Source organism: Peromyscus maniculatus, chromosome 9 (genome assembly GCF_049852395.1).
Source record: "Peromyscus maniculatus bairdii isolate BWxNUB_F1_BW_parent chromosome 9, HU_Pman_BW_mat_3.1, whole genome shotgun sequence".
Classification (NCBI taxonomy): Eukaryota; Metazoa; Chordata; class Mammalia; order Rodentia; family Cricetidae; genus Peromyscus; species Peromyscus maniculatus.
Genome location: NC_134860.1, coordinates 118,010,333 through 118,032,740, shown reverse-complemented (window position 1 = coordinate 118,032,740; position 22,408 = coordinate 118,010,333). Strand labels below are relative to the sequence as shown.

The following is a 22,408-nucleotide window of genomic DNA, read 5'->3' as shown; positions in this document are numbered from 1 at the left end:
AAACGACTTGAACTCAGCTGCAGGGGGTGATGCTTGCTTTCTTGGGTGGCCACTAAAATTTCCCCACTCAGGGCAGGCAGTCATATACTGGTCAGACATACTGGAGAGGGTAAGTCAGTAAGATGGTGGGTCTCTAGGTGTCTTCCCAAGGGAAACTCCAGCCCCACACAATTGTCCCCTCCACACTTCCACATCTAATTTCACTCTAAGCTTCCTATCCCTTGACCATGTTTCATATCATCATATCTACTGGCTGCATAAGTATGTATACTACCTACGGTCTATCTAGAGAACTAGATCCAATTGTAATGGGGGTGGGATTCTATGTAGCACCTGTCATCCATCTACCTATATTTCTATCTATGTATTATCTATCGATTTATCATAAATCACTTACCTATATATATAGAGATATTCATTTTTAAAAATTTTTATTTAAATTCTTTTCATTTTATATACCAACCATAATTCCCTCTCCCTTCCCTTCTCCCACTCCCCTCCATCCATCCACTCCTCAAAGAGGGTAAGGCCTCCCTTACGGAGTCAACAACATCTGGCACATCAAGTTGAGGCAGGACCAAGCCCCTCCCCTCTGTATCAAGGCTGAGTAAGGCATCCCACCACAGGGAATGAGCTCCAAAAAGCCAGTTCATGCACCAGTGATAAATCCTGGTCCCACTGCCAGGGGCCCCACAAACAGACCAAGCCACACAACTGTCACCCACATTCAGAGGGCCTATTCGATCTCATGCAGGCTCCCCAGCTGTCAGTCCAGAGTCTGTGAGCTCTCCCTAGCTCTGGTCAGCTGTCTTTGTGGGTTTCCCCATTGTGATCTTGACCCCCCTTGCTCATAGAATCCCTCCTCCCTCTCCTCGACTGGACTCCAGGAGCTCGGCCCAGTGCTTAGCTGTGGATCTCTGCAGAGAGATATTCATTTTAAGGAATTAGCAATTAGCTTACATGATTGGGGAGCTGGGATTGAGAAAAATCAATCTGCAGGCAGATTTCCCTTTTTTGTTTTTCAAGACCTGTTTTCTGTTTTTTTTTGTTGTTATATATATTTTTTATTTTACAATACCATTCAGTTCTACATATCAGCCATGGGTTCCCCTATTCTCCCCCTCCCACCCCCTCCCCTTACCCCCAGCCCACCCTCCATTCCCACCTCCTCCAGGACAAGTCCTCCCCCGAGGACTATGATCAACTTGGTAGACTCAGTCCAGGGAGGTCCAGTCCCTTCCTCCCAGACTGAGCCAAGTGTCCCTGCATAAGTTCCAGGTTTCAAACAGCCAACTCATGCAATGAGCACAGGACTTGGTCCCACTGCCTAGTTGCCTCCCAAACTGATCAAACCAATCAACCGTCTCACCTATTCAGAGGGCCTAATCCAGCTGGGGGCCCCTCAGCCTTTGGTTCATAGTTCATGTGTTTCCATTCATTTGGCTATTTTTTTTTAATAATTGAGTAAAACTGAAATTTATTATATGCCACAGTTGTCCTAGGGACCTCCATGCTATATATATAGCCTCCATGGTTCTATGGGTTGTGGTCTGATTGTTCTTTATTTTATATCTAGAATCCACCAATGAGTGAGTACATACCATAACTGTCTTTCTGGGTTTGAGTTACCTCACTCAGGATGATTTTTTCTAGTTCCATCCATTTGCCTGCAAATTTCATGCTTTCATTGTTTTTCTCTGCTGAGTAGTACTCCATTGTGTATATGTACCACATTTTTTTCATCCATTCTTCCATTGATGGGCATCTAGGTTGTTTCCAGGTTCTGGCTATTACAAATAGTGCTGCTATGAACATAGCTGAGCATGTATCTTTATGGTATGAATCAGCATTCCTTGGGTATATGCCCAAGAGTGGGATGGCTGGGTCTTGAGGTAGTTCAATTCCTAATTTTATGAGAAACCGCCATACTGATTTCCACAGTGGTTGTACAAGTTTACATTCCCACCAACAGTGGAGGAGTGTTCCCTTTGCTCCACATCCTCTCCAACATTGACTGTCATTGGTGTTTTTGATTGTAGCCATTCTAACAGGTGTAAGGTGGTATCTCAGAGTCGTTTTGATTTGCATTTCTCTGATGATTAAGGATGTTGAGCATTTCTTTAAATGTCAAGACCTGTTTTCTCTGTGAACATTCATGGCTGCCCTGGAATTCACTCTGTAGACCAGGCTGGCCTTAAACTCACAGAGATCTGCCTACCTCTGCCTCCTGAGTGCTGGTATTTAAGGCGTGCACCACCACCACCTGTTGCTGGAGGGCTTCTCTCCAGGTTCCACCAAGCCCCACAGTCCCACAATCCACGTATAAAATAATCACTCAGACGCTTATATTACTTATAAACTGTATGGCTGTGACTGGCTTTTTGTTAACAATTTTTATATCTTAAATTAACCCATTTGTATAAATCTATACCTTGCCACGTCGCTTGTGGCTTACCAGCGTCTTTACATGATGCTTGTCCTAGCGGTGGCTGCAGTGTCTCTCCCCCCTTTCTTCTGTTTTTCCAATTTTCCTCTCTTCTTGTCCTGCCTATACTTCCTGTCTGGTCACTGGCCACTGGTACTCTGCCAAGACAGGGTAAGATGGTCTTTCAAAATTCCTACTTCTGAAAATGGTCTGTCAGATTCTCTAGGCCTGTAGCCAATTTGAGTGCACCAACAATGCTGAGAAACATTAGGTAACTGTCCAGGCTGCCAGCTGTCTTGGTCTACTCTTGCAAGATTCCCGAAAGTTGCTTGCATCCATCTACCATTTCTCAGGTACCATTATGTTCCTTCTCAGGTCTTTGATGTGGTTAAAGACTAGATAGTTATAATTTCCTCAGTTATGATAAAAGATAAGTTAGATATAAAACCTTAAACTCACAAATATAAAATAGATAAGACATCTTTAATATTGTAACTGTAATTCTTGCTCAATAATTGTTGTTATATGTAATTTTACCATGTTAAAGTTAAAACCTTCCTTTAAAAAAAAAAAAGAAAATGTAGCAGGAATCTTAAAACAGTTACTCTTACTCTAATACAGAACTGTAAAGACACCGGTAAGCCACAAGTGATGTGGCAAGGTATAGATTTATACAAATGGGTTAATTTAAGATATAAAAAGGCTAGCTCAGTCAGTAGAGCATGAGACTCTTAATCCAGGGTCGTGAGTTAGAGCCCCATGTTGGGCGCCAGGTATTGGTGAAATTATTTTGGCCACTCCATGTAGTTAAAAGGATATTTATTTAATGGCATAACTCACAAATTAACTGATAGGTAGGTTGCAGGGTCTGGGGAAGGTGTATCGCAGTCCAGTGGTGTTCTCTGGAGCTCTGCTCGGTTCACCTCCAACGTTCAGTGTCCTGGTACAGAGAGAGCGCTGACCCATCCAGATCTCAGGTCTCCAGGTGCCTCCCCTGGCCCCGCCTTGTAGGCATGACAGTTGCCAGAGTCTCAATGGGGGTTTGAACTTCCAGATCCAAGCTGGATCCACTACATCTACAAATGGCGCCCAACGGCTCGAGTTTCCACCTTAAACCTGAGAATATTTAATAACCAATTCTAAACAGAGCCCAAAACAGGTTCCTGCTTCTTGTCTCATATGGGCAGGGAGACACTGCAGCCACCGCCAGGACAAGCAACATATAAAGACGCCGGTAAGCCACGAGTGACATGGCAAGGTGTAGATTTATAAAAATGGGTTAATTTAAGTTATAAGAACAGTTAACAAAAAGCCTGCCATGGCCATACAGTTTATAAGTAATATAAGCATCTGAGTGATTATTTTATACACAGATTGTGGGACTGTGGGGCTTGGTGGAACCTGGAGAGATGTTCTCCAACAACAACCACCCGGCAGAATGCCCTTACTTTTGAAAGACCTCAGATTTTCCCTTTAATCTTCTAACTACCTCCATCCTCTTTACCCCATTGTGAAACCTCTGTTCTTTAAACTACCCAGTCTATAACATTCTGCTCTAGTAACCGGAGATGCCAAAGGTGATGATCCCAGTAACGATCACATCTTTACGGAGATGGGAAAAATTTTCCAAGTACAAAACAGGTGTATGTAAGTGTAAGCATCTGAGTACACACACACACACACACACACACACACACACACACACACACACACACATACACGTAAGGGTAGGCATGCACACGCAAACACACATAGTCATGATTTTCCTTTCTCACATAAACAGCCTTTTATGCATCACCATGTCACCTGTGACTTTCTGTGCCTTCTGCTGCTGTCTTATTTGACTCCTGAACTCTAGTTGGCAGATGTCAATACAATCTTATTAAAGGCAAGCGTTTGGATCAATCCGTACACCCACGGTAACACAAAGTTTTAATTGCTTGGAGTGAGCTGTGTGATCACTCTGTTTGCCCGTGTTCTTCTAGGGGATAAGAGGGTATTTGTTAGGCTTTAATCACAAGCAGAGATGTGAAGCCCACATTTAATATCCGTTGGGTACAATTTATATTTTAAATATCATAATTGCAGCCTTTCCAAATCATTATTTTTTAATACAGTGAAGTGCAATTCATTAGCACAGGGCTGAAAATAGCGATGGCATTTGCACCAGGGCAGATCCATTAACCAGCAGGCTCGGAGCCCACACGGCTCAGTTCAGCGGGGACACGGCACAGTCACGAGCTTTTGCCATGTGTTCGGGCAGGGGGGGCGTGGGAATCCACCTGTGGGGAGCAGTGTGTCACAGTGAATGGGAGGGATAGCCTGCTCTACTTGCCTAGCTCACTCACCCTACACACGGCAGCCATCAGTCTGCTCTGACCCCTGAGAAGGCATGAGTGTGCTTTGGGGCCATTGCAGGCTCTTTGTTGGTGTTTATCTTACGTATAAGATTCTTATTATACACTAAGAAAAAAAAATAGCTATTTTACAGAAAAGAAATGTTAGGCCTTTGGTCCTGCCATGCTGGACTTGGGGGATGGGTGTTGATCATGTGTTTGGAGAACCCTCAGGTGAGGGCTCCGGATGCAGTCCCCGTGGCGGCTCCTCTCATGTTCTCTGCCGCTCTCCTCTCTTCCCCAAGCCTGCTCAGCCCCCACCTCCTTCCACCATCATGGCTTCCTTCTGTCTCTTCTGTCTACACTCCTCTCTCTGTTCTTGCTGCTGCTGGTCCAGCTACACTCACCTTGCTCAGACTGAAATGCCTCACAGTGCCCGTGTGTGATAGGTGTGCGAGACCATGGAGCTGTCCAGTCTAGACACAGGAGTGACAGAGCCCTCTGTGGAGTCCTGGGCTGCCCGTGGGGAGACCTTAGGATCCACTAATGTTTTTCCACATCGGGGAGCACAGAAGGCTCACCTCTTGACTGGGGTCCCACTTACAGCCCCTGCTCCACTGTCACAGACATCTTGTGTTCTTAGCCTCTTTGGGCTCCATGTGAGGCCAGGCCTTGTAAAAGCCCTTCTGTTCTCAGTCACAGGAGCAGAGCAGACCTCCTCCCTGGCCTTTCCTCCACACTTGTCTTTTATTTTTTAGAAGAAATGTAGTGGTTTTTAGAACTCCCAGTTTGGATGCTCAGAGGTGTGGTTTGGAGGGAAGCCTTAGAGGACAGGAAGATGGTCCTTCTCTTTCATCTTTTGGGATTCCTTGAGTTGCTCATCTTCTAAACCATCAGTTACATGAGATATTTCAAAGGGGGCAACAAGACATTAAATGCTTAAGACTATGGCCAGCATCTGACTTCTTATGATTCTAATCCTTGAGACTGATTTCGATGCTTTTATATAACCACCACCATATCATCATCACTACCATTATCATGATCATCACCACCACAACTATTGTCATCATCACCATCATCTTCACCACCACCACCATCATCACCTTCTTCTTCATCATCACCATCACCAGCAGCAGCAACACTGTGGTAGTTAGTTTGAATGTAACTGCTACCATAAGCTCATAGGAAGTGACAGTATTGGGAGGTGTTGGAATAAGAATGGCCTTGTTGGAGGAAATATGTCACTGTGATGTGGGCTTTGAGGTCTATATGCTCAAGCCATGCCCAGTGTCTCAGTTCACTTCCTGTTGCCTGTAGATCAAGATGTAGAATTCTCAGCTCCTTCTCCAATGCCATGTGTGTCCAAACACTGTCATGTCCCACTATGATGATAATGTACTGAACCTCTGAATTGTAAGCCATCCTTTATAAGAGTTACTATGATCATGGTATCTCTTCACAGCAATAGAAACCCTAAGACAGAAGTTGGTTCCAGGAACTGGGATATTGCTTTGATAGGCCTGATCATGCTTTTGTTTGAAGGAATATGGACATTGGGACTGTGGATTAGAAAAGCAGTTGAACTCTTTAAGTGCTGCTTAATGGACTATCCTAGTAAAAGCATGGAAGGCAGAGGTGCTGAGTGTGATTTGATGAACTGTGGGGGCCTGTCCCAAGGGGTTTCAGAGGAGAAGAATATTAGTATGTGGCCTAGAGATCGTTCTTGTGATATCTTGGTGAAGGAAGTGGCTGCTTTTTGCCCTTGTCTGAAAAGTCTGCCTGAGGCCAAAGTGAAGAGTTTTGAATTACTTCCATTGGCAGAGGAAATCTCAAAACAACCTAGTATTGACTCTGTTGTATGGTTATTAGTGTTAACTATAATGAAGATTTATAATGAAAAGGAGCAAACTGAGCAAGGAAAAATATAAAATTTGAGGAGAAAAGGAGAACCAGAAAGTGGAATGGAGCTAAGTCCTGTGTCCAAGGAGATAAACAGATCAAGAAATGAAGGGAAAGGTGACCTCAGGACAAGATCCCACCCAGCTAAGTTTCCAACTTGTGAAAAGGAATTAAAGAAAAAATTAGAGCTGGGTGTGGTGGTGCATGTCTTTAATCCCAGTGCTCCAGAGACAGAGGCTGGCAGCTCTCTGAGTTTGAGGCCAGCCTGGTCTACAGAGCAAGATCCGGAACAGCCAAGTTTAGTTAGTGAAGGTAACCATCAAAAACAGAAAGTTGGTGAAGACATAATTGATTGAGAAGGGCATGTTTCAGCCCCAGTAAGTAGCAGAACTTGGCAACTTTGGCCATGTGATTCTGGCTTTAGAGTTAAGGACAGAAAAAAGAAGCTATGGAATTTGTCTCTGTAACTAAGGAGAGCCACTGCAGTCAGGCATGGGTCAGGGGTGTCCTTGAATGGAAGCCTAGAGAGGCCATTATGTGAAGCTGTGAAAACAAAGTCTGGATTTCCTTGGAGACCCCAAGATGTTAGAGATGCCAGAGTCATGGGATACCTGTAGTGGGTAGCTGTTCTAGCTTTGACCTGGAAGTACCACCCCCATTGAGGCTTCAGTAACTGTCACGCCTATAAGGTGGAGCTGCAACAGGACCCCTGAAGACCCGAGATCCGGATAGGCCAGCTCTCTTGGTCCCTGGATCCTGGACGCTGGAGGTAGACCAAGCAGAGTTCTCCAGAGAACACCACTGTACTGTGCTTCATCTTTCCCAGACCCTATAACTTACCCCTTCACTTGCAAGTTACCCCACAAAATAAACCTCCCTTTCAACTATGTGGAGTTACCTTAATATTTCTACCAATAGATACCTGTCAAGGAGAGCTATTAACAGGGAGTCAAAATAGCCCAAGAGAAAGAAGTATGTTGTAGTCAACGAAGTTGTAAGGAGTTTGAGATGTGAAGAGCGTTTTGATATCAGACATGGCAATGCAGAGTTTGGAGTTTGTGCAGCTAGTTTTTTGTTTTGCTTTGGTTCAGTATTTCCTCACTGTCCTCTCTTCTCTTTGTTTGGAATGGTCATGTACATCCTGTGCCATTATATGTTGGAAGTATATGATCTTTTTATTTTGATTTTATATGTGATTACAGTTAAGAGATTGCATGAATCACAGGAGAGACTTTGAACTTTAGACTTTTAAATAAGTTTGGACTGTTACAGGCTATGGGGACTTTTGAAATTGGACTGAATGCATTTTTGCATTATGAGATGGCTGTAAGCCTTTGGGGACCAGGGAGTGGAATGTGGTGGTTTGAAAGAAAATGGCCCCCCAAAGGGAGTGGCACTATTAGGAGGTGTGGCTTTGCTAGAGTAGGTGTGGTCTTGTTGGAGGAAGCATGTCACTGTGGAGGCGGGCTTTGAGGTCTCATATATGCTCAAGATACTTGTGATTAAAAACAACTGTATCTGGAGCCTGTCCCCAACAGATACATCTATAAGCATCAGGGATCATTGCCAAAGAGGGGAAGAAAGACTGTAATTGTGTTATCTCCAAATATTAGAAGCTACACCCACAAGGTCTCACCCACATGATCCCCTAACATGAGCTGAACAAGGACAACACCAGTAGACATGCTAAGAGGGGAGGGGGGAAGGCCAGGAGGCCTCAACCCTACACCAAGAACTGCAGGCAACTGAGGAAGGCTGAGAGCAGGAGACACAGTCCTCCTCAGGGAAGAGCAGGAGACACAGCCCTCCCCAGGGAAGAGCACTCGAACTGGTCATCCAGTTCCAAAGAGTCAGCCCTGAAAACATGCACACGAGGAACATCGTACCAACTGAGCAGGCTGTGTTTAGGAATATATATTTTTGTTATTACATATACATGTAACAACAATAAATGAAGAAAAAGGCCATGAATTTGAAGGTGAACAGGAAGGGGTATGGTGGGGGGAGTGGGAGGGGGCCCAGAGAAGGGGAAAATGATGTAATTATATTATAATCTCAAAAAGTAAAATAAATAATTAAAAATACCACATACAACAGTAATAGCAAAATAATAGTAACCATGACAATAATAAATAGCTTTTTTGGGTCTGATTCCTCCTTCCCTAGGCTTGGTTTTAGGTATAACAGTGATGTCATTTATTTGCCTCTTGTGAAATATGATCTTTCTGGATTTTGTTTTTTTTTTTTTTTTTTTTTTTTTTTGGTTTTTCGAGACAGGGTTTCTCCGTGTAGCTTTGCGCCTTTCCTGGAACTCACTTGGTAGCCCAGGCTGGCCTCGAACTCACAAAGATCCGCCTGCCTCTGCCTCCCGAGTGCTGGGATTAAAGGCGTGCGCCACCACCGCCCGGCCATCTTTCTGGATTTTGAAAGGAATGTTCCAGAAGATGTGGGTAGAAAAGGGTTTTAACTTTAATTAGAATTGATGCAAGGACCTCGTGTAACCCACATTTACTTGGTTCAGGAAGTGTTCTGATAGAAACTGAAGTGGGACACAGCTAATGGAAGAACATGTTCTCTTTTGAAAAGACCTCTGACTCAGTCAGTAAATGAACTATGAAGTGGCAAAACTCATCTGAAGGCAGAGATGTGGTTGTGCCCAACTCAGGAAGGAGCAGCTCATTCACTACACACTTTCCACGTGTCTCTTATGCACTAAGAGCCCTGTGCTCCTTCACGCTGATGATGAGGCTTAGAGGTCAGCAACATCCAACACAAAACTCCCACGCTGGGGACCAGACAGCCGGCTGGACATTCTATCCATCTATTTTCTCTTTCCAAATGACACATACAAGTGACTGTGAAACTCTCCCCTTAGAAATTTCCCTCAGATCTCTCAATACAGTGTGACCAGTACTAATTGTAACATCTTCTTGTCCAAATTAAAGGACCCCGTTTCACACAGAAGCTCAACCACCCCAGCTCTGGCCTTTCTGTGTGATCTCTCCTTGTGACATCACACACCTCTTACTCGGCAGCTTCTCCCTCTGACCTCCCTCCCATGTCCCTCCTCTCCAGGCCTTTTCGTTTTCTTACTTATGCTCTTTCAGCACCCTTAGAACTGTTCTTGATGTTTCCCGTGTTGTCCATGCCAGGGGAACAGCCACCTCTGTTTGGCCTAGACTGAGCAATTTCTTGGGATGTAGGACTTATAGTTTTAAAACACCATCATGGGCAAACCAAGGCAGTTGTTCACTCTGTTTCCGCCTTTCAAGTCCAAGTTGGAGACGGGTGGGTCATGCAGCAAAGGAAGCTGAGAGTGTGTTTGTTATTTCTCATACCATATAGTACAAGTTGGGTTCAGACTCATAAGGCAGTGCAAGATTTAAATTTAGCAGGGAGTTCAGTATATCTAGGGGGGAGACCCTAGTGACAAATACTACTGCAATTTGGATAAAATTGGAGCATTCTCTAAAGGTTGTTGCACTGGAAACTGGGTTCCTTGTATAATGTATTCAAAGATGGTGAGATCTTCAGAGGGATCTGTGCCTGGCCGTGACTCTGTGAAGGAATGGGTCAGCAGTGGTCTTAGGAAGAGTCAGGTCTTGGAGGAGTGTGATAGTCACTCCAAGAGCAAGTTGTTATGAAAGAGCAAGGCCTCCTCTCCACAGCCTTCTTGACGGTGGCCCCTTTCCTTCATGTATAGTGCAGCCAGAAGGTTCTCGCTAGTGACCGCTCTACTCTGTCAGTCAGTTGACAAATACCGAAGACAATCAGCCTGTGACAAGAAGGCTCTGTTTTGGCTCCTGGTGCTGAGGACCTCAGTCCATGACTGATTAGTCTTGCTGCTTTGGGGTGGTGCTGAGGCAGCGAATTGGGATGGAGCAAAGCCACCCACCTCATGGCCAACAATCAGAAGTGAGGAAGAGGACAGGCTGAGGCCCCACGATCCCTTCCCAGGGCACATACCCAGCGGCCTGACAGCACCCCACTCAGGCCTGCCTCCCGAAGGCCCCACTCCCTCGATTGTTCTAAGGTTGAGGAGTAAACATCAACACAAAGACACTTACCAAAGCCACAACACTTATCTTGGACTTCCAGGCTTTCAAAACCAGAATAACCTCTCTTACTTATAAACAATCTGTCTTTGGCTATTTGTCATAGCGTTGTAACCAAACTAAGAGTAATACCTTCACACAGTATCTAATATCAATACATGGTGTGGTCTACCAGGTCTTTTGTGCATAGTCACACCTACCCAGAAATGATTGTGCACAGCAGTAATGATTGTGCATAACCACACCTACCCATGCCAAATTAGCTGTTTCCTCAGTATTTCCTGGGCTGTGTTTTTCTGTGTCATCAATGCTTCAAATGCCAGACAAGGAAAGACTGCCATCTGTCCTCGAAGAGGTAGAGAGGACGGAAGCCTGACGTGGTGTATTCTTGAGTATACTGTAGTTACTGAAGTGGAGAGAATTACATAAATATGTGGTATATCGTAAGCTGCTTTATGTTTCTTTTCTGTGCTACTCCACTAAGAGAACCTCACAGATTCAATGGGCAATGGATACACAGTGTTCTACTTTCTCCCTTTCATGCTGTTGGAATGTGAACTTGGCAGGAATTAGAGCAGCTATCCTTGACACTGAGGTAATTGGCTAAGGATGGCAGCTTAATGAGAAAAGGAGCACTGACCTCTGATACCTACATCCAGCCAATCACCCCTGCATTGTCTATGCTTGTGCTTCTTGGTGTGAGGGAAATAAGCTTCTCTCTTAGAAATTGCTATTTGTTTGACACTTGTAACACAGTAATTGGAGACAGGAAAGAGGTTAGAAGTAAAATCACCCTTTCGTGCTCAGACTTGGATCAGAGTCTGATGGGAAGATGGTGTGGACAAGCACAGAGGACACACGGCAAAAGAACTCCTCCACTGGTGCAGTGGAGGGATGGCAGCTCTGCATTGCACTCTCTGTGGACCTGTATTTTCCTGTACAGTTGGTTCAGTTCATTCTTGAAGGTATCGTCATGGGGACAGATTAGAAAAGGAACACAATCCGAGTAAGACTTGAAAGCCACCTTTCTCTTTCTTTCATAACTCCTTAGATGTGGCTTCTGAATGATCCAAGAGATCGTTATGATGTCAGAGAGATCTGTGACTGAAAGCCCACATCAGAGACCTGTCAGAAGCAACACTAAGCATGATGAGGTGTCTGACTTCACCCAGATGCTTGCTCCGATAATGGCATCTACAAACAGAAGGCACTGTGAGTGCCGAAGCAGTAGGTAGACCAGTAGGCTAATGTATTGAAGTGGAGTATTGAAATCCACTTAAAAAAATCAATCCAGTGATGGAAAGGCTACTCAGTAGAGGGAGAGGCTATGAGGATCAGTGGCAAAACACAAGCTTTGGGTGACAGATGGGAATAAGTCGCTCACTGCTCATTATCTGTCTAGTTGAGGGGAACGACATGATCTATCTGAGCTTTTCTCTTCGCTTAGAATGGCAGGGACACCCATGTCCTGTGATTAGTGGGGAACCTTGTGTGTTCTTTCTGAAAGGAGTCCTATTGTTGGCTTTTACATGTGTGTATATTCCATGTAGAATTTGGTATATAGGGAGATGAAGACATGTAATTAATCTTCCCAGATGTACCCCCTTTTGTCTCTACATCAACTATTAAAAGTCCTCTGCTCTGTGGCACCGTCTCTGTCACATATAAAGGTACCTTGAGGCAGGGCTCTGTCTCCAGGCTTGTCCCTCTTTTGCTTTGTTGGTCTGTCCCTGCCATGGTTATAGCTTCACATGATGCTTTACATCTGCTGGGGTGCCTCACCCTGCCTTGTGATTGCCTTGCTTGTTTATATTCTTGCCTGAATTTTACAATCAAGACCCATAAGACACAGTAGACTTGAAGTGTGTTGCCCGTCAGAGTCAGTTGGAGGATTACTGAGAGCTTTGTGGTACTGAAGGATGTGGGCTGGAGAGATGGTCCAGTTAGTAAAGTTCTTGCTGTGCAAGCATAAGGATTTGAGTTTGATTCCCAGAAACCATGTCTTGTTTTTTTTTTAAAGGCAGAACGATGGCGTTCTTGTGATCTGAGCCGAACTCTGGGGCTCACTGGCTGGATAGCCTAACCTCCTAAGTGAACTGCAGGTCAGTGAGTGACTTTCTCAAAAACTGAAGTAGATGGTGCTTGAGAAACAACATTTGGGGTTGACTTCTGGCATCTACACTCAGGTGCACACACATCACACGAGTCCACACACATGCTCCTGCATACACATGAACACATGTACATATGCACACACACAAATACAAGGCAATATTTAATAGAAAGAGTAAAGGGGGTTTGTAACAGAAATACCACTCCCTGACAAGAAAGTACAAGGTGTGTTTGGTCTGTGGAATGACCCAATTTGTCTGGCCCATGGTGTTAGAAGAGAAGCACATAATAGGCCTGAAATGCCCGACTTTCAGGTATCACAGGGAGAAGCCTATGCCAACCTTAGGGCTTACAAGGTCCTGTGACAGGTACCTAATGAAAAATGATTTCCCATCAAGCTTTGTGAAATCAAAATGGAGCTTCTTGTGAGACACGAGGAAGAGATGGAAGTTCACCAGATGCCAATCAGACCTCACACTGAGAAAATTCTGCTTCCAAATGGAGACCTTTGTGAGACTGGCATTGCATTACCTGTGGCTGTGAAGTACATTGGTATGTCCTCTGCAGGGGTAAGAGCTAAGACACGTATATTCTCCAACAATTTCTCCACATGTGTGCTTTGTTTGATCAAAACATACTCAGCCAGAAACACATTATCTTCTAAAAGTGGAGCCTATTTTTGCTGACTGACACTGCTGGGGTACACCAGTTGGCTGTTCGTGCATTGTACATTCAGTCTCCAGTTGCTTTTCGGCTGTGATTGTCGAAGCTTGGAACACTGTAGGGCGCTGCCATTGTTGTGTGTAAGTCCTGCTGGCTGAGTCCCTTCGGGAGCTATTTTAAAGGCCAGCAGTATTTGAGGATGTACAAACCAGGGTTTGCAAAAACCTGAGTACCTACAGTACCTGAGGTAAGTGGGCATCAGGGCTGCCTCCCTGACAAGCTGAACCTGTAACACCGCAAGGAAAGGAAGTGCGTCCTGAGAGGCCATCACCTGTTCACACTGCCGATCATTCAAGAGACAGCAGGGCTACTTCATGCTGATTGTGACTTGCTGGTTTACCCAGGCTAATTTTTTCCTTGAGTTATCTTCATAATCTTTAAATATTGTTTGAATTATATTTTCAGATGAGCATACAAAGTGGTGGGTTTCAATGTGGTGTCTTATACAAGTGTTATTGTACTTCTCTATCTTTTCCATTTTGCTGGTTAATTTCCCTTGCTCTCTGAAAATGTGTGTGTGTGTGTGTGTGTGTGTGTGTGTGTGTGTGTGTGTGTGTGTGTGTGGTTTTCTAGTTCATTTCAAAGCTCCAGATGTGAGCTCTGACTGGTTTTATGTGCTTCTTGGTTTAGTGTTACATCAATTGGTAGACACAGCTTGAGAGTAAAAATAGGGTCTCCTGACTGTTCTACTCCAGATTCCAGGCCCATCTGGGTCCCATTGAAATTATCCTAGGAGCCCAACAGCAAAGGTCTTCAGGAGTGTCTGGAGGGAATACTCTGCCACATCCTGATAACACTGTGTGTGGTCCTAACACAGAGATGATGAAACCACCAAATTCCCCAGGAGACACTGACTGGTTGCTGCTTGTCTACTGAGGCTAAACTCCATCAACATCTCCAGACGCACTGTTGAGGGACCATCCAACCAACCTTCCACAGAGGCCAGAATCCAAGGGTGGACACAGCTTAGACTCAAGTCAGAAGCCCAGTCACATTCATTCAGCACTGTGGATTGTCTAAAAAGTAAAGTGGAGCTCTGTAAACACAGTCTGGGGAAGCAGAAAGACACAGAGCCTCAGTGTGTCCAAACCGGGGCTTTTCTACAGCTGTGAGGACCTGCTGTCAGTCAAGCTGTCTAAGTGTTCTCCCCGAGCAGACAGAACAGGTGAGGAAGACAGCACTGCACACGGGAGTGCTGGAAGGAAGCGGTCAGATGGAAAGCCTTGAACGATCAGCTTCTCTGGTGGGATTTCTTTTCTCGATTTTATTCTTCCTTCTCTGTGGTGGTATCGTGTTCCCTGAAATATTGTGCATGCCAATGAACTTATCTGGGGTCAGAGAACAGAACAGCCACAATATTAAACATGAGGATAGGCAGTGGTAGTACACGCCTTTAATCCTAGGATTTCAGAGGCAGAAATCCGTCTGGATCTCTGTGTGTTCAAGGATACAGCCAAGCATGGTGACTCACATCTTTAATCCCAGAAAGTGAGCCTTTAATCCCAGGGAATGATGGCAGAAAGCAGAAAGGTATATAAGGCATGAGGACCAGAAACTAGAAGCATTTTGGCCTGGTTAAGCATTTAGCTCCTTAAGCTTTCAGGCTTCTGAGCAGCAGTTCAGCTGAGACCCATTCTGGATGAGGACTCACAGGCTTCCAGTCTGAGGAACCAGGATCAGTTGAGGAATTGGTGAGGTGAGGAAGCTGTGGCTTGTTCTGCTTCTCTGATCTTCCAGCACTCACCCCAATAACTGGCCTCTGGTTTGTTTTTATTAATAAGACCCCTTAAGATTCTTGCTACACTTCTCTCCCTGCACCTCTTTCTGTTCTTCTCATCTCTCCCCACCCTTTCAGGACTGGAGGTCAGACATAGGACCTTACAAGGCATCAAGACTCCACTGATTTGAACCTTGCCCCCCATTCCTTTAGTACCCTTGGGGACTTTTCCATCGGTGGTAAGTCAATGTTTTTTAGAGATATTGAAATGGGGAAAGTCGGGGAATGTGTACGTCTTAGAACAATTGAATTAAAAGACAAGGTTAAGAGTAAAAGTTTGAATCCTTATCAGAAATTGCCACTAAAAGATTGGAAGATTGGAGAGTCATCCATATTCAGTCCCTGTGGTGGGTTGTTTGTCTAGTTGCCTAGCAATCCAAGCTCAAGCTTAACAGAGAAAAACCCCAGAAGTCACTGACTGTCAGCCTCCCCTCCCCTAGGAGACCCAAAGGGGACAGGATGAAAGACCCTGGAAGTGACAGTCAGCCTCCCCTCCCCCCCAGAGGACCCAAGTCACTTTTCTTTCCCTACCTGGCAGTCTACACATTGTGTCAGGAAGTGCCATGGAGTGGCTCTTCTTTGGGATCTTGATCCTTGAACTGCTATTAAAAGAGAAGCTTAGGATATATTTATATGAAGGCAACCAGCAGCGGAGCCAGTGGGATCTACAGCAGTGTTAGAGGTGTCCTGAAAAGGTGACCTTTTCCCAGAGCAGAAGGGACAAAAGTTCTCCGATGACTTCTGTGAACCCACACCTGTGTCAGGAGCTAACGGGAATCCCAGCTCTCTGCCTGATGCTGGTTCAGGCCGTTTCCAGAGCCTCATTCTCCATCCTTCCTTTATGGTACTCACATGACTACACTCTTTCACGCTAGTCTCCGGCCCTCTAAGCGGCAGATCCAGAAACCCCAGTTGAGGAGAAGGGATGTGGGACCAAGAAGGGAAGACAGAGACTGAAGGGTGTGTCACCAAGAAGTGGTGAGTGTGGGAACCGGGATTTATCCCGCTGGGGAGCTCCGCAAGTGCAGGGACGTGCACCCTGTGGCCAGACTTGGTAATTCTTCCTCAGTGTCACAGGCTTCAGGCAGGGAGAAAGGGACTGCATATGCTAACATGTTTAGATGGGGGTAGATGAGCCAGTGGCTGCTGTCATACCTTCCAAGATGCTCCATTCAGGTAGGTTGACCAGATGGCTTTTATACTTCATGGTGGTGTTGTAAACATGCTACTGTTTCATATTTCTAGACTTTTTTACTTTAGCTCAAAGTATCAACTTGAGAGTTGCCTCTCTCTCTCTCTCTCTCTCTCTCTCTCTCTCTCTCTCTCTCTCTTCCTCTCTCTCTCTCTCTCTCTCTCTCTCTCTCTCTCTCTCTCTCTCTCTCTCTGTGTGTGTGTGTGTCCTTTAGGAAAACATTGTCAACACACCCTTTCATTTGAACTTCACTTTCTACAGCATCGGTGCCTTTAAGGGGATTTGCATCCTAAGCAGGAATTCTCCAAATTGGACTCCTTCAAGTCATTCCACTGAGTAGCCTGAACTGTGAAAGTGATGGCAGGTAAAACAAATACAATAGCTATAAATAGCAGGATGCCATTTCATCTTTCATCCTTCAGAGCATCTGTCTGGCAAGTCATAAGATCTGCAGCAAATCGACAGCTTGATTTAGTGGCGGTGGCTGATTGGCAGAGGTAAGCATTTTCTGACTGGATCCCAGATGAACTTGAGGGAGGATAAAGTGTCTGGGTTGTTGAGAGCTGAGTGGTCTCTGGGAATGGCTACTGTTCGTTTAATGCCTGCCACATTTTTTATTACTTGAGAATTTTATACATAAGTATGATGTGTTTTGATCAAATCTGTCCATCCCATTCACGTTCCTTTAATTCTTCCCCAACCCCACCACTATTCTCTTTCAATTTTACGTGCTCTCTTTCTCTCTATTTCACTGAGTTCACTTAGTGCTTTCTATGTGTTAATGGATGGAGGGCCATCTACTGGACCATGAGTATCTGCTTAGGGTCAACAGCCCTATGGAAAACTGACCCATAGAAGGCTTCCAGAGAAGCCCTCAGTTGCCAGACTAGGGGAGCTAGACCCTGGTGGGACTTCGTGAGAGCTCTCCTATCCACGCTGAGGCTTTGACTGGTTTATTCTTGTGTGAATCTTGTACACGCAGTCCCAGCCACCTTGAGCTCATGTCTCGCTGCAGATGTCCACTACCTCTGGCTCTTAAAATGCTGTGTGCAAACAGTGGAAGCTTCTTAAAATACATTCATGTACATTTATGAATGGAGTTACCTTATCAGAGGGGTGTGAGTAAGGGGAGAAATGAGTCTCCCAAACACCATAAGCTATCAGATAAGAAGTCCAGTGCCAGGCATTTGTTACCTCTTTCTGAGTTGTGGGTCAGTGGGGTCACATAGATCCTAGTCCCCCATACAAACTGTAGGCAATCGCCATTGTTCTCAGATGTCCTCCAGAACCTCCTGGCAAATCCTGTTGTACAGAACACCATTAGTAAGCATCCTAGCTGCACTGGCAAGTTTTTGTCAACTTGATATAAGCTAGAGTCATCACAGAGGAGGGAGCCTCTACTGAGAAAAGGCCTCCATAAATGTTGGGCTCTAGGCAAGCCTGTAGAGCATTTTCTTAGTGATTGGTTGGCAAGGGCCAACCCATTGTGGGTGGTGCCATCCCTGGGCTGGTGGTCCTGGGTTCTATAAGAAAGCAGGCTGAGCAAGCCATGGGGAACAAGCCAGTAAGCAGCTCCCCTCCATGGCCTCTGCATCAGCTCGTTTCTCCAGGTTCCTGTCCTATTTGAGTTCCTGTCCTGACTTCCTTATGCAGAAGTTGCTTCTTTGGTCACAGTGTTTCATCACAGAAAATAGCTGTGACGAAGACATTGGCTGTGTGGTTTTCTCCTGACTTATGACCTGGGCAGAGACAAGGCTGCTGACTTCTCCTTCAGCCACAGGGGAATACAGTGGGAAGGAGGCTGTAAACCTGAAGATCTCCTCACCCTAAATCACAGGTACTTTATCTTAGATTTCCCAGACCGCACACATGTGAATAGTGAATTTCTGTCATTTTTATCTAAGACTCCCTGTGTGTGCGTGTGGTCTGACAAACTGTGACCAAGGCCTGACAGAAGCAGCTTGCTAGTCTCTGTCTTCAGCTGTAACCAGACAATCACATGAAGAGAAGTGAAGTTAGAGTCAGAGGAGGGTCTCTAGAAGAGTGGTCACATGACCCAAGTTATCCTAAGCACACTTCTAACTCCTCAGAGTGCTGCTACAAAGTCTGTTTACCAAGGCGGGGAGGCGAGGTCTTCTGTGGGCACAGAGCTAGCAAATGAGGTAGATTTTAGCACAGAAAACATGCTTTCAGGCATGTCATATAAGCAATAAATTCCGGTATATTCATCCCATGGGTTCCCTTCCTCTAGAGAGCCCTGATGAACACAGATGCCAAGTTTATAGACCAGAAGACACTTGTGGACAATGACGTCTACATTTCTGAAATCCCAATGCTTAATACTTCATGAGTTACACTTGCTGTTTGGAAAATTAATGAATGATTTAATTCATTTTAGTTCTTCCTTAGTCACAGGTAATTCCTTTTGTTTGATGTGCAGCTTCCTTGTGTCTTTATTTTTTATTTTTATTTTTGTAAATGTCTAGCTAGAATCAGCAAGCACAATGCCCAGCATTATATAAATGTAGCTCCTTTGTTAACTGCCCCACCCACAATGGAATGGCTGGTTCTGAGCTGCGACCTTGAGTACCACAAATAAACATAACAGGACTTTCATGCCTCCTAATCTGCTTTTTACAGTGTAACTTCTGGAAGCTGGAGTGGACTAATCAGCTCCCCAGGCTCCCCTGGAACCAAAAGCACAGTCTGGGCAGGTGATTGAAGCTGAAAGCAAAGGCACCCCAGGCCTGGGCTAATCTGTTGCTATTTTCTTCCTTTCTGGGAATGTGCCCAGTCATCGCTTTAGGAGGCAGAGGCTCAGTTACTCAAAAAACAAATAAGGAAGTTGAGGCCCTCACTCATTTTTATGGACCGCTTGAACACAAGCCACTGAGCATCAAGGCTTTGCTTTCATATGTCTCCAGGGGCATGCTAACATGCTTCAAGAAACTGAGGCAATGTGGGTGAGGTGAGCGGCCCTCTTTGAGTGAGGTCTGTTGATCAAGGAAGGGTTCCCTGTCCTTGTGGCTTAATCTTTACTCTCCTAAGGGGAACCAGGTATCAGTTCATTGGCGGGCCTTTTCTGGAAGAAGAGTGCCTGTCCATGCTGCTGGAAGGGGCTTCCTGCCTGCCTTACCTGACCTGATGAGGGCAAGGCATCCATTCTGTTAGTGTCTAGGGCTGGTTTAGTGTTCCCAGCCACCCATTCCATTTCATAAACCCCAGAGAAGCTGCAAAGATTGGGAAGGCAATGCTGTGTTCCGAAATGAGCTTCAGCTGTCAGCAAAGGAAATGTAGAATAAAGCAAACATCTTGTCCCTGCCATCCCCCTACAAAAGTGAAGCCAAGGAGTTTGACGATTTCAGATAATAGATCCTGCAAATGGAACCCCAGAGCAACTTGTCGGATGCTTACAAGTTGCCCACTGGGATTTTAGTGTGAAAGGCAGCTCTGCCTTAAATAATTGGCTCAGATGAAAAAGACAAACAACAGCAACAAAATCAGACCAGAAACCACCCTGATAGCACTCCTCTGTAAACAGCAATAGGGGGCTGCTTCTGGGAGTGTCGCCCTGGTTGTGTGCTTTGGCAGATGGCTCAAACTGAGACCTCTCAGACCTTTCCCTGTAGCATACCTAACCCCCCCCCCCCCCCCCGAAAGAATAAGATCAGGGACATTTACCAGGTGTGCTGGCTCATTTTACATCAACTTGACACAAGCTAGAGTTATCTGAGAGGAAAGAACCTCATATGAGAAAACACCTCTGTAAGACCTGCTTTAAGGCATTTTCTTAATTAGTGATAGATGGGCAAGGGCCAACCCATTGTGGGTGGTGCCATCCCTGGCTGGTGGTCCTGGGTTCTACTGAGCAAGACTGAGCAAGCCCCGGGGAAGAAGTGAGTAAGCAGCACCCCTCCATGGCCTCTGCATCAGCTTCTGCCTCCAGGTTCCTGCTCCAACTTCTCTAAGTGATGAACTACAATGTGGAAGTGTGAGACAAACAAACCCTTTCCTCCCAACTGGCTTTGGTCATGGTGTGTCATCACAGCAATAGTAACCCTGACTAGGATACCAGGTTCAATGTGGACTGCATCATCTTCGTGCCTTTTCTTTTTAATTAAAGAATATTTTAGGAAAAGTTCCTAGCTTGTTGTGCAGGCACTGGTGTGAGGGCACTGGTGTGAGGGCACTGGTGTGAGGGCACTGGTGTGTGGGCACTGGTGTGTGAGCACTGGTGTGTGAGCACTGGTGTGTGAGCACTCCACCACAGGCCCCCTGTTTCCACTGAGATTTGTGGAGGTTGGACATGGCACTTCCATTTATCCTTTAACAAGTCCTCCCATCATGGAGTTGCTAACACTTGTTTCTAAGAAAACAACCAATGGCTGCGGCGCGCTCCTCGGCCAGCGAGGAAGAACGACCACCACGTGAGGATTCTTCTCAGATCACACTTTATTGGAGCGCCTCTTGGTTAAGGGAGAGCGGGAGGTGAGGGGCCCCGAGGACTAAACTGCAGCTGCTTATATAGGGAATCAGGCAAACGTGCCGTACTATGATTGGGTCCCGCCAGACTGCGAACACGGGGAGCCACGGGATAGGCTGAGGACATAAGGCCAATTACCATACTCGTGCATCATAGCCAAATATGGAGTTGTTTACAGCTAGGCTACCAGGAAGCCAGCGCCATCTTTGAATAGCGGCTCCCTACAAATGGCCAATGGTGCACCCTCTTGTATTTCTTGTGTCTGCAGATGCTTTCCCATCCAAAGTGCTGCATCAACACCAAATGCTCTATAAGAGGCAGAGTATACAAAAAGATGGACCATACATGAACAGAATTCTGATCCACGACCCACAGCAGCCTGCTGAGGACAATAAGCCACTCTCTACAACATTACACACCGGTACGAGCTAACTACTAAATCTTGGGACAATCCAATCTTACCAGCTGGTTCAAAATGGCCAAGGGTAGGTATGGTGATATATTGTGTACCTTAATAAACTTGCCTGAGGATCAGAGGACAGAGCCAGACACTAACTTTGACATAGAGGTCAGGCAGTGGTGGCACACACCTTTAATCCCAACATTGAGATCTCATGCCTTTGCTTGGGAAGCACACACAACTTTAATCCCAGGAAGTAACATGGCAGGGCAGAGAAAGATATATAAGGTGTGAGGAAACAGGAACTCGTTCTCTTTAGGCTGAGGATTTCGTAGAGGTAAGAACTAGTGGCTGGCTGTTCTGCTTCTCTGATCTTTCAGCTTCAACCCTGATATCTGACTCTGGGTTTTTTTTTTATTAAAAGACCATCCAAGATTCGAACAACAGGTAGGTTAATAATTGACAGTTTTCTTAGTTTTTTTTTTTTATCATTGAATTCCCAGACTTATTGACACACTAGTCACAACAGCCCAGAAGTGAGAACAATCTAAGTGCCCACCCACTGGTGAATGGATAGAGAAAGCAGAACACTGTTCAGCCATAGTAAGGTGGCATGCTGTCATTTATGACAACCTGGGCAGAAATGAGGTTATCGTATTATGTGAAATAGTCAAAGCAAAGAAAGATGAAATGTGATCTCTCTCATCATGGAACTTAAGGGTTGATCTCAAAGAAGTTGCGAGTTGAATGCTAGTTACCAGAGGCTGGGGTGCTTTTCAGAGTGGGGAGGGAATGGACAGGGGAAGTGATCATAGCAATTGCCCTAATTTTCTTGTTCCTGTTTCCAGTTTAAGCTCATCTAGAGCAGTGGTTCTCAACCTTCCTAAAGCTGTGGCCCTTTAATAGTTCCTCATGTTGTGGTGACCCCCAACTGTGGTGATATATTATGTCCCCTCCAATATATTGTATAACCTAATAAAACTTATCTAGGGTCAGAGAACAG

At 45.4% G+C, this 22,408-nt stretch overlaps 2 long non-coding RNA genes across 2 annotated transcripts; both read left to right on the top strand.

Annotated features, from left to right (window-relative positions):
- Positions 1 to 12,735: 12,735 nt before the first annotated feature.
- LOC143267211 (uncharacterized) lies at positions 12,736 to 14,985 on the top strand. Its single transcript, XR_013042131.1, has 3 exons — positions 12,736 to 12,820; positions 13,229 to 13,399; positions 14,249 to 14,985. It is a non-coding gene; the product is annotated as an uncharacterized LOC143267211 (long non-coding RNA).
- A 117-nt stretch (positions 14,986 to 15,102) lies between these two features.
- On the top strand, positions 15,103 to 21,629 carry LOC121832136 (uncharacterized). Its single transcript, XR_013042130.1, has 3 exons — positions 15,103 to 15,509; positions 16,784 to 17,019; positions 21,274 to 21,629. It is a non-coding gene; the product is annotated as an uncharacterized LOC121832136 (long non-coding RNA).
- Positions 21,630 to 22,408: the final 779 nt, after the last annotated feature.